This window comes from Schistocerca cancellata, chromosome 2, assembly GCF_023864275.1.
Source record: "Schistocerca cancellata isolate TAMUIC-IGC-003103 chromosome 2, iqSchCanc2.1, whole genome shotgun sequence".
Classification (NCBI taxonomy): Eukaryota; Metazoa; Arthropoda; class Insecta; order Orthoptera; family Acrididae; genus Schistocerca; species Schistocerca cancellata.
In genome coordinates, this window is record NC_064627.1 from 227,232,251 (window position 1) to 227,245,892 (window position 13,642).

Sequence of the window (13,642 nt, forward strand, 5' to 3'; positions counted from 1 at the left end):
AGAGACAGTGTGCATCGCGGACGATGACTGAAAAAAAAAAAAAACCGCGTGGAATCAGCGAAGGGGATCGCAGGTGACGGAGAGAGTTAAAAATAACAGGTACAATGGTCGAGCAGCTCCTTGTAAGCCACACACTTTTGTAGTCGATGCTAAGCGACGGTTAAGTTGGTGTGAAGAGCGACGGTGGATGTCAGGGAGCGAGTGATTTGCTACAGGCTTTGGCAGTCAAACGGAATGTTGAGATTTTGATGAATACCAGCAGAGCGTTACGTGGCATCATGTGTTGTGCCAACAGTGAGGTATGGAGGAGGTGGTGTTACAGTATGGGAGTGATTTTCGTGGTTAGGCTGTGATCCCATCAATGCGCTTAAACAACGCTTAATGTGGAATTATCTGAACACATTTTACAACCTTGTGTACTACGTACAGTGTACCCTACAGTGTACCCTGTGATAAAGCAGCATCCGTGAGGCAATGGTTTCAGGACAATGACATTTTTAAAATGGGCTAGATTGCCCAGAGTGCTGACTCTTATGTAAAACCTTTGGGGTGAGTTAGAACATCGACTACGCCTCGCCGGCCGGAGTGGCCGAGCGGTTAATGGCGCTACAGTCTGGAACCGCACGACCGCTACGGTCGCAGGTTCGAATCCTTCCTCGGGCATGGATGTGAGTGATGTCCTTAGGTTAGTTAGGTTTAAGTCGTTCTAAGTTCTAGGGGACTTATGACCACAGCAGTTGAGTCGCATGGTGCTTAGAGCCATTTGAACCATTTTTTGACTACGCCTCAGGCCCGGTGTCCAACATCAGTAGCGGCTCTTGAGGAGCGCCAGAGTCCTCCACTGATATTCAAACACCTCGTTGAAAGTGCCATCAGCAGAGTCCAAGTCGTCATAAAGGCGAAAGATGTACAACCTCCATGTTAGGTACTGATACTTTTGATCAGATAGTGCATTATCAAGAAACTGTAGTAGAAAATACAGGGTGACGAGTACTGAACTACACACATCAAAAAAGTTTTACATCAACCCGGTTTCCAGACCTCCCGAAGATAGACGTGGACTGTGGATATTGCATCACAGACACAGTCAATTTGACTGTTCACAGTCACTAAATCCACCCAAAGATTTAAACAACCATGCATGTGCAGCGCCTATTAGACGGAGGAGGTCTCACAGCCGATCAGTTCCAGTCATTCCACCAGGAAGGAGCTACACGGCTCGTGTTGTCTGTAGTTCAGCCATACCTAGACGGTCAATACCACGGTTCGATCGCGTCCACATTGTTACTTTGTGCCAGCAAGGGCTCTCAACAAGGGAAGTGTCGAGACGCCTCGGAGAGAACCAAAGCGATGTTGTTCGGACATGGAGGAGATATAGAGAGACAGGAACTGTTGATGACATGCCTCGCTCAGGCCGCCCAAGGACTACTACTGCAGTGGATGACCGCTACCTACGGATTATGGCTCGGAGGAACCCTGACAACAATGCCACCATGTTGAATAATGCATTTCGTGTAGCCAGGGGACGTCGCGTTACAACTCAAACTTTGCGCAATAGGCTGCATGATGCGCAACTTCACTCCCGACGTCCATGGCGAGGTCCATCTTTGCAACCGCGACGCCTTGCAGCGCGGTACAGGTGGGCCCAACAACATGCCGAATGGACCGCTCAGAATTGGCATCACGTTTTCTTCATCGATGAGTGTCGCAAAAGCCTTCATCGAGACAATCGTCGGACATGAAAAAAAAAAAATGGTTCAAATAGCTCTGAGCACTATGGGACTTAACTTCTGAGGTCATCAGTCCCCTAGAACTTAGAACTACTCAAACCTAACTAACCTATGGACATCACACAGATCCATGCCACAGGCAGGATTCGAACCTGCGATCGTAGCTGTCATGCGGTTCCAGATTGTAGCGCCTAGAACCGCTAGGCCACCCCGGCCGGCGTCGGAGATTTGGAGGCAATCCGGTCAGGCTGAACGCCTTAGACACACTGTCCAGCGAATGCAGCAAGGCGGAGGTTCCCTGCTGTTTTGGGGTGGCATTATGCGGGGCTGACGTACGCCGCTGGTAGTCATGGAAGGTGCTGCAACGGCCGTCCGATATGTGAATGCCATCCCCCGAGCGATAGTGCAACCATATCGGCAACATACTGGCGAGGCATTCGTCTTCATGGACGACAATTCGCGCCCCCATCGTGCACATCTTGTGAATGACTTCCTACAGGATAACGACATCGCTCGACTAGAGTGGCCAGCATGTTATCCAGGCATGAACCATATCGAACATGCCTGGGATTGATAGAAAATGGCTGTTTACGGATGAGGTGACCCGCCAACCACTCTGAGGGATCTACGCTGAATCGCCGTTGAGGAGTGGGACAATCTGAACCAACAGCGTCTTGATGAACTTGTGGATAATATGCCACGACGAATACAGGCATGCTTCAATGCAAGAGGCCGTGCTACTGGGTATCAGAGGTACCGGTGTATACAGCAGTCTGGACCCCATCTCTAAAGATCTCGCTGCATGGTCGTACAACATGCAATGTGTGGTTTTCATGAGCAATAAGGATGGCAGAAATAGTGTTTATGTTGATCTCTATTGCGATTTTCTGTATAGGTTCTGGAACTCTCGGAACCGAGGTGATGCAAAACTTTTTTTGATGTGTATATATGAGAAAAAGTAAATTAGCTAACAAACTACGGCGTGCATGCACTTTATTCAACATGTAAGCGTCACTACTGATATTCAAATTTAGGGTATGACATGTTCGATATGCCTGCCTTCATAGGCGATGCTGTGGCGCAAACGAATAACGAAATTAGGCATGACTGGACAAAGTGTTGGAACATCGATGCTGTCGCTGACGTCCTCAGTGGCTGTTTTCAGCTCAGCAGTGGTTTTGGAGTTATTGCTCTACATCTTGTCTTTAATACAGTCCCAGAAAAAGGAGTCGCATGTGTTCAGATCCGGAGAATATGGCAGCCAATCGAGGCCCATGCCAGTGGACTCGGGGACCCCGAGCCAGAATGAGGTCCCCAAAGCGCTCTTCCAGAACGTGAAACACTCTCCAGATTCGACGGGTCGAGTTCCGTCTTGCATGAACCACATCTTGTCGTAATCAGGATCACTTTGGATAATAGGGATGAAATCATCTTCCAAAACCTTGACGTACCGTTCAGTAGTCACCGTGCTAGCAAGGGATATCGCACCGTTTATTCCGTGGCTGGACACTGCACACCATACAGTCTCATGTTTAGGGTGAAGAGACTTCTCGATCGCGAAATGCGAATTCTCATTCCCCCAAATACGCCAATTTTGCTTATTGACGAACACATGCAAATGAAAGTGGCCTTCGCGTGCGCATGCGCATACTAATTCCTATCATGCCCCGCAGCCAGCCGTGCATTATAAACGTCATAAGGCAAACCGGTCAGAAGCTATGACGATTTTATTTCATGTAGTTCGTTGTCATCCTGCGTAATTGCTTCGTAGACTCACAAGAAGGCCACTGTAACCTCAGCCGAAACGTTGTTGTCTACAGTATAATTTTTTTACATTATGACGCGTTACAATACTCAGAAAACTTTTATGTCGTCTCTACTATAAAAAAAAATTACGTCTTAAATGTCTGTCTTAGTGCTCGTCGCTTAACTGATAATTACGCACACGGTGGGTGGAAGCTATATCTCAACACGTTTCAGTGCTGCCCTAAAATGAAGATCATATGCAAGGGAGCAGTCCACGTCCGAAAGCGTACAGTCAGAAGAAACGGATTTCGCCTACCGAGCTGCCATGTTGTCACGCGAAGTATGATTCCTGTCCACGGTCGCAGTCTGCGCGCTCCTAGCGGACCATTGTCTATTCAAATCACTGATAACACTTATAAAAAGACTCGTAAGACAGATCGTATACCGGGGCACAGGGCATGGGAGCGTAGGAGAGGCAAGTCAGCGTAGCACAGATCTCGAGCTTATGCTGCCATTAGTGTTCACACATATTCCAAATTTCGCGAGATGCCCCGATTTTTAGGTGTATTGCGACTCTTCCCGCATAAACCTTAGGAGGGATGCCAAATTGCCCGACTTTTGGAGACTGCCAACGGTATAGCCGGTCTCAAGCCCGGCTGAGAAAGGAGGGGGGGAAGGAGTAACACCTCTTTACAAAAGCGTGGTTCCTCTGGCACAGGTGACAGTGGCTTGTGAGGTTCCCTTATCAGTGTTACGGTGAAGAATGAAACCACCTACGAGGTACCATGGGACCAAGCGCTGTCTACAATGGCTCGAAGAGTGGAAGCTATGGTTACGAATCATGGACAATAACAAAAAAAGAAAAAAATCACGTATACAGAATGTAGAAATGAAGTTCTTGAAATTTGTAACGGCCTGTAATAAACTGGATTAGTTTAAAAGTCTTTTGAATTAATGACAAGATATGAGAGAATAGAATTAAATGGATAATATTGATAGAATGATAGAAAATAGAGTGCCAAAAAATAATGTATTATTGGGCGACTGGGAAGAAGGAAGAAGGTAGACCTTCTAAGCGGTGGAGCGATTACAAAGAAAGGAACATGTGACTATACCGTCTAGTCCCTGGAAGGAGAAGGAGATGATGATGATGATGATGATGATGATGAATTGGTATCCATTTAAAAAAAATGGTCGAGTACATGAATGTCCCGAGATGAGCTTCTGAACGTGTCGATGACGGTAACCAGCTTTTGTTCAATATTCGCTTGAATGTCTTCAAAATGGTACATTTCGTACCATTTCAACAGGTACCTCAAATCACGTGTACACTTCATCGGCAAATATGTAAATGATTGGAGCTGGAATGCTCTGCAACAGATAAACGGCCACCAGAGCGTATTAGTGTTTTTTATGTTTAGTGTTGTTATAGGCCTGGTAGTACACTTATATAAGGGGCGTGAACTGTGTCAATTGTTGAAATACTGGGTATGACAGGGAGATGTCGCGTACTCGTGTGAGACCGTGTTATCAGTACCTGACAGAGTTTGAAAGGGACTTCATTGTGGTTCCGTAGATCTGTCCCTGATAGAACATGTCTGAGAGCAGCTCGGACTTCCACTGCATCTCAGTGTCAATATCCAGTATTTCAATGAACACGTACCACAGCTGGGGGCGAATTTGATTCAGAAAGATATTATATGTGCAAACTCAGTTGACACTCGGTATGGTGGTTGATGGGAATGACTGTGAATGGGAAATACCTTCAAGGTTGCTTCGCCAGCCATCGCGTCGAGGGTCAACTTAATTTGCACATATAGTACAATAGCTTTATGAGATCCTTCATAACCGAACCTTTGCGTGCAGCCAGGACGGAGGAGATGGATTAAAACTGTTTCAATTGGTTGCAAAATTTTGTGCTTCACAGACTAATTTAAAAACGTGTATACTGAATTTTTACGTGGATTTGGATAAGACAACTACTGCCAATTAAAACAACATAATTTATAGATTTAACGAACAATATATTTATGTAAAATATTTAACTAGTTTTTCTGCAGACAATGCAATTGAGTATTTTGCTTGCTTAGCAACAAGAACAAAATTATTGTTTCTGTCGGATGCCAACCTCCTAAATTACATTAGTGTCAAATAAGCTCTTGATAACGTTTCATTTATCTACAGAATTTCAGAACAGGACTTTGTCCTACCTATTTTTTAAACCACCACTCCCTAATTCCAGACTGGTCTTGTAACTCTGAGACGCAATTCCCAGTAACTATCATCCCCGACCTCCCCCCATGAACCATGGACCTTGCCGTTGGTGGGGAGGCTTGCGTGCCTCAGCGATACAGATAGCTGTACCGTAGGTGCAACCACAACGGAGGGGTATCTGTTGAGAGGCCAGACAAACGTGTGGTTCCTGAAGAGGGGCAGCAGCCTTTTCAGTAGTTGCAAGGGCAACAGTGTGGTGATTGACTGATCTGGCCTTGTAACAATAACCGAAAGGGCCTTGCTGTGCTGGTACTGCGAACGGCTGAAAGCAAGGGGAAACTACGGCCGTAATTTTTCCAGAGGGCATGCAGCTTTACTGTATGATTAAATGATGATGGCGTCCTCTTGGGTAAAATATTCCGGAGGTATTCCCCCATTCGTATCTCCGGGCGGGGACTACTCAGGAGGATGTCGCTATCAGGAGAAAGAAAACTGGCGTTCTACGGATCGAAGCGTGGAATGTCAGATCCCTTAATCGGGCAGGTAGGTTAGAAAATTTAAAAAGGGAAATGGATAGGTTAAAGTTAGATATAGTGGGAATTGGTGAACTTCGGTGGCAGAAGGAACAAGACTTTTGGTCAGGTGACTACAGGGTTATAAACACAAAATCAAATAGGGGTAATGCAGGAGTAGGTTTAATAATGAATAGGAAAATAGGAATGCGGGTAAGCTACTACAAACAGCATAGTGAACGCATTATTGTGGCCAATATAGATACGAAGCCCACACCTACCACAGTAGTACAAGTTTATATGCCAACTAGCTCTGCAGATGACGAAGAAATTGAAGAAATGTATGATGAAATAAAAGAAATTATTCAGATAGTGAAGGGTGACGAAAATTTAATAGTCATGGGTGACTGGAATTCGTCAGTAGGAAAAGGGAGAGAAGGAAACGTAGTAGGTGAATATGGATTGGGGCTAAGGAATAAAGAGGAAGCCGCCTGGTAGAATTTTGCACAGAGCGTAACTTAATCATAGCGAACACTTGGTTCAAGAATCATAAAAGAAGGTTGTATACATGGAAGAAGCCTGGAGATACTGACAGGTTTCAGATAGATTATATAATGGTAAGACAGAGATTTAGGAACCAGGTTTTAAATTGTAAGACATTTCCAGGGCAGATGTGGACTCTGACCACAATCTATTGGTTATGACCTGTAGATTAAAACTAAAGAAACTGCAAAAAGGTGGGAATTTAAGGAGATGGGACCTGGATAAACTGAAAGAACCAGAGGTTGTACAGAGTTTCAGGGAGAGCGTAAGGGAACAAATGGCAGGAATGGGGGAAAGAAATACAGTAGATGAAGAATGGGTAGCTTTGAGGGATGAAGTAGTGAAGGCAGCTGAGGATCAAGTAGGTAAAAAGACGAGGGCTAGTAGAAATCCTTGGGTAACAGAAGAAATAATGAATTTAATTGATGAAATGAGGAAATATAAAAATGCAGTAAATGAAGCAGGCAAAAAGGAATACAAACTTCTCAACAATGAGATCGATAGGAAGTGCAAAATGGCTAAGCAGGGATGGCTAGAGGACAAATGTAAGGATGTAGAGGCTTATCTCACTAGGGGTAAGATAGATACTGCCTACAGGAAAATTAAAGAGACCTTTGGAGATAAGAGAACCACTTGTATGAACATCAAGAGCTCAGATGGAAACCCAGTTCTAAGAAAAGAAGGGAAAGAGGAAAGGTGGAAGGAGTATGTAGAGGGTCTATACAAGGGCGATGTACTTGAGGATAATATTATGGAAATGGAAGAGGATGTAGATGAAGATGAAATGGGAGATACGATACTGCGTGAAGAGTTTGACAGACCACTGAAAGACCTGAGTCGAAACAAGGCCCCCGGAGTAGACAACATTCCATTGGAACTACTGACGGCCTTGGGAGAGCCAGTCCTGACAAAAGTCTACCATCTGGTGAGCAAGATGTATGAAACAAGCGAAATATCCTCAGACTTAAAGGAGAATATAATAATTCCAATCCCAAAGAAAGAAGGTGTTGAGCCGGCCGCGGTGGCCGTGCGGTTCTGGCGCTGCAGTCCGGAACCGCGGGACTGCTACGGTCGCAGGTTCGATCCTGCCTCGGGCATGGGAGTGTGTGATGTCCTTAGGTTAGTTAGGTTTAAGTAGGTCTAAGTTCTAGGGGACTTATGACCTAAGATGTTGAGTCCCATAGTGCTCAGAGCCATTTGAACCATTTTTTGAAAGAAGGTGTTGACAGATGTGAAAATTACCGAGCTTTAATAAGTTTAATAAGTCACAGCAGCAAAATACTAACCCGAATTCTTTACAGACGAATGGAAAAACTAGTAGAAGTCGACCTCGGGGAAGATCAGTTTGGATTCCGTAGAAATGTTGGAACACGTGAGGCAATACTGACCCTACGACTTATCTTAGAAGCTAGATTAAGGAAGGGCAACCCTACGTTTCTAGCATTTGTAGACTTAGAGAAAGCTTTTGACAATGTTGACTGGAATACTCTCTTTCAAATTCTGAAGGTGGCAGGGATAAAATACAGGGAGCAGAAGGCTATTTACAATTTGTACAGAAACCAGATGGCAGTTATAAGAGTCGAGGGGCATGAAAGGGAAGCAGTGGTTGGGAAGGGAGTGAGACAAGGTTGTAGTCTCTCCCCGATGTTATTCAATCTCTATATTGAGCAAGCAGTGAAGGAAAGAAAAGAAAAATTCGGAGTAGGTATTAAAATCGATGGAGAAGAAATAAAAACTTTGAGGTTAGCCGATGACATTGTAATTCTGTCGGAGACAGCAAAGGACTTGGAAGAGCAGTTGAACGGAATGGATAGTGTCTTGAAAGGAGGATATAAGATGAACATCAACAAAAGCAATACGAGGATAATGGAATGTAGTAGAATTAAGTCGAGTGATGCTGAGGGAATTAGATTAGGAAATGAGACACTTAAAGTAGTAAAGGAGTTTTGCTATTTGGGGAGCAAAATAACTGATGATGGTCGAAGTAGAGAGGATATAAAATGTAGACTGGCAATGGCAAGGATAGCGTTTCTGAAGAAGAGAAATTTGTTAACATCGAGTATAGATTTAAGTGTCAGGAAGTCATTTCTGAAAGTATTTGTATGGAGTGTAGCCATGTATGTAAGTGAAACATGGACGATAAATAGTTTAGACAAGAAGAGAATAGAAGCTTTCGAAATGTGGTGCTACAGAAGAATGCTGAAGATTAGATGGGTAGATCACATAACTAATGAGGAAGTATTGAATAGGATTGGGGAGAAGAGAAGTTTGTGGCCCAACTTGACCAGAAGAAGGGATCGGTTGGTAGGACATGTTCTGAGGCATCAAGGGATCACCAATTTAGTATTGGAGGGCAGCGTGGAGGGTAAAAATCGTAGAGGGAGACCAAGAGATGAATACACTAAGCAGATTCAGAAAGATATAGGTTGCAGTAGGTACTGGGAGATGAAGAAGCTTGCACAGGATAGAATAGCATGGAGAGCTGCATCAAGCCAGTCTCAGGACTAAAGACCACAACAAGAACATCATCCCCGAATGGAAATCGGACCTTGTTGGCAGTGGAGGCTCTGTTTCATAGTTAGTGCGCAAGATGGCAAAGATGCGACCGTAATTAAGGCTCCTAGGTCCGGCTCTTCTTCTTACAACTACAAAAATCAATTTTAAATTATATTTACGGCGAAATCTGATGTAAGCTATGCGTTAATTACATTTGAGGTAGGATCAATAGATCGATTGAGTGAAATGTATACCTAAGTTGATTGTTAACATTACGAATGGAGCAATTTAAGTGCCTGTATAAAATCGATAGGAAGTAATATCATACGTTACATTGGAGCATATGACGCTTATATTGGTGGAAAATTTAATGCGCCATTTCCAGCAACAGCCTGTTTCTGACGAGTAAGGTAAAAAAGTATTCATTTATTGATTGTCACGACCACAACGAACCGTTGAATGTGCTTTTCATTTGTAAAATTGCTTTCAAGTATTCCGGTAAACTTAAGAAAGTGAAATTGAGATTGTACACATTCTGGTAAAGGACACACGTACACTCCACGATTATTTGCCAGTAAATTCGCGTATTCCTTAGGGTGAATATGACACTAAAGAACTTCAGTAAATAGCTAAAAACTTTGTCCTTTGCACAACATACGAGCTAGATCTACCATATACACATTCGACTTGAGAAACAACTTCAAAAATTAATTTTTAACAGTCATATTGGATTCTTTTCGTGACAGGCTGCAAGTATCAGGAAACGCAAGCATTTAATTTATTGCGGCCAGCGTAATTTTCTGTTTCCGGTAGTAAGTCAGCTTTATATCTGATCAGTATTACGTTCGAAAGAAAGCAGTTGCTATAAGGGAATAAATTAAGTTTGTTTTCCTTTCAAATACTTTAGTTCATTAATTCTACATTTCCGTGTTGAGTCTACCAATGTTTTCTTCACTATTCAGGAAGATTTGTGTCGTGTAGCAGAGGTTCTTTACACACTAGTTCTCTCAGTCATTGTGTTTTCATACCAATTAGCGGTAGACAGAAGCCGCTGAGTTACGCAGGAGGCGTGGAACTCCACTGCGCTACGTCCTAGTATAGCACCCGTCTCATAAACGTCGGCAGACTCACATCGATCCGCCAGACAATGTCAAAATAGTCACTACTCCAGTACCAATAATAAATGCCTTGTACCGATTTAAACTCAAGAAAGATTCTAGAATCGACCACTTGACTGGAAAATGTAGTACAAGAACAGTCAATACGGCATCCCCAACAGGCTTTCTGTGACTTTCGCAGGAATCTTCGGAAACACAAAACAGGATATTGGTGTATATTTCAAGAAAATAAAATACAAAAATACAAAACTCTGAAGGCAGTCCAAGCCCCCCATTCAGCTACACAGATGAAAACGGATATAATAGAGCATAAAGTGGGATCAAAATGTTTCCGTTCGAAGGCCGCGCAGTCCAGAATCGGTATGGGAGTCAAGCAAAATCGCCGTGGGCATTGAGGCAATGACCCTGCCGAAGCGTCAGGTTGAAGATAGCTGTTTGATAAAACACCGTGTCCTATTGCTTGAAGAGGTCGACTACAGGGCGAGTGCTCGAGTGGCTCCCATTTGAGTTATCGTAACTTCTGCGTTACGACATTTGCGATATGGGGACATCTTGCGTCGAATCGCGACCAGCACGGTACCTAGTGCACCATTTCATAACGGTGGTTTTCGACGAACATGTTTCCCCACAAGGCGCGTGGAGTGGCCGCTCGTTTAGAGACGCCATTTTACGGATTGCGCGGCCCCTCTCACCGGAGGTTCGAGTCGTCCCTTGGGCATGGGTGTGTGTGTTGTTCTTAACATAAGTTTGTTTAAGTAGTGTGTAAGTCTAGGGACCGATGACCTCAGCAGTTTGGTCCCACACACATCTGAACATTTGTTGTCCAGCAAACGTTCTTCATTCTCCGATAGGTGTCTACCGGTGCTTGTCCTAAAGCAGCCAAGAAAAGCAAAGCAGCACGTTGAACCCGTTTGGACTCATTTGGTAATAACGTCACCGTAGTTCACGTTTCCGAATGTACCACACAAACGTCGGAAAGACACAAATGTCACACGAATCTTCTGCCTATAAGTGAGTGTTTATATACCCACTTCGGAGTCACGCTACGTTTCATACAAGCTGCAGCAACGTCCTTAAACGGAAACCTTTTGATCGCCCCTTATACAATGAAGAGCCAAAGAAACTGGTACACCTGCCTAATATCGTGTAGGACCCCCCGAGCAACTAGAAGTGCCACAACACGACGTGGCATGGACTCGACTAATGTCTGAAGCAGTGCTGGAGGGAATTGATACTGTTAATCCTGCAGGGCTGTCCATAAATCCGTAAGGGTGCAAGAGGGTGGAGAGATCCCTTCTGAACAGCACGTTGCAAGGGATCCCAGATATGCTCAACAATGTACATGGTTTGGGAGTTCGATTGCCAGCGGAAGTGTTTAAACTCAGAACAATGTTCCTCAAGCCACTCAGTAGCAGTTCTGGACATGTGGGTGTCGCATTATCCTACTGGAATTGCCCATGTCCGTCGGAATGCACAATGGACATGAATGGATGCAGGTGATCAGACAGGATGCTTACGTACGTGTCACCTGTCAGAGTCGTATCTAGGCTTATCAGGGGTTCCCTTATCACTCCAACTGCGCACGCCCCACACCGTTACAGAGACTCCATCAGCTTGAACAGTCCCCTACTGACATGCAGGGTCCATGGATTTGTGAGGTTCTCTCCATACCCGTACTTATCCATCCCCTCGATACGATTTGAAACGAGACTCGTCCGACCAGGTAACATGTTTCCAGTCATCAACAGCCCAATGTCGGTGCTGACGAGCCCAGGCGAGGCGTAAAGCTTTGTGTCGTGCAGTCATCAAGGGTACACGAGTGGGCCTTCGGTTCTGAAAGCCTATATAGACTCTTGGAAATTGAAATAAGAACACCGTGAATTCATTGTCCCAGGAAGGGGAAACTTTATTGACACATTCCTGGGGTCAGATACATCACATGATCACACTGACAGAACCACAGGCACATAGACACAGGCAACAGAGCATGCACAATGTCGGCACTAGTACAGTGTATATCCACCTTTCGCAGCAATGCAGGCTGCTATTCTCTCATGGAGACGATCGTAGAGATGCTGGATGTAGTCCTGTGGAACGGCTTGCCATGCCATTTCCACCTGGCGTCTCAGTTGGACCAGCGTTCGTGCTGGACGTGCAGACCGCGTGAGACGACGCTTCATTCAGTCCCAAACATGCTCAATGGGGGACAGATCCGGAGATCTTGCTGGCCAGGGTAGTTGACTTACACCTTCTAGAGCACGTTGGGTGGCACGGGATACATGCGGACGTGCATTGTCCTGTTGGAACAGCAAGTTCCCTTGCCGGTCTAGGAATGGTAGAACGATGGGTTCGATGACGGTTTGGATGTACCGTGCACTATTCAGTGTTCCCTCGACGATCACCAGTGGTGTACGGCCAGTGTAGGAGATCGCTCCCCACACCATGATGCCGGGTGTTGGCCCTGTGTGCATCGGTCGTATGCAGTCCTGATTGTGGCGCTCACCTGCACGGCGCCAAACACGCATACGACCATCATTGGCACCAAGGCAGAAGCGACTCTCATCGCTGAAGACGACACGTCTCCATTCGTCCCTCCATTCACGCCTGTCGCGACACCACTGGAGGCGGGCTGCACGATGTTGGGGCGTGAGCGGAAGACGGCCTAACGGTGTGCGGGACCGTAGCCCAGCTTCATGGAGACGGTTGCGAATGGTCCTCGCCGATACCCCAGGAGCAACAGTGTCCCTAATTTGCTGGGAAGTGGCGGTGCGGTCCCCTACGGCATTGCGTAGGATCCTACGGTCTTGGCGTGCATCCGTGCGTCGCTGCGGTCCGGTCCCAGGTCGACGGGCACGTGCACCTTCCGCCGACCACTGGCGACAACATCGATGTACTGTGGAGACCTCACGCCCCACGTGTTGAGCAATTCGGCGGTACGTCCACCCGGCCTCCCGCATGCCCACTATACGCCCTCGCTCAAAGTCCGTCAACTGCACATACGGTTCACGTCCACGCTGTCGCGGCATGCTACCAGTGCTAAAGACTGCGATGGAGCTCCGTATGCCACGGCAAACTGGCTGACACTGACGGCGGCGGTGCACAAATGCTGCGCAGCTAGCGCCATTCGACGGCCAACACCGCAGTTCCTGGTGTGTCCGCTGTGCCGTGCGTGTGATCATTGGTTGTACAGCCCTCTCGCAGTGTCCGGAGCAAGTATGGTGGGTCTGACACACCGGTGTCAATGTGTTCTTTTTTCCATTTCCAGGAGTGTAGATTATGTTTC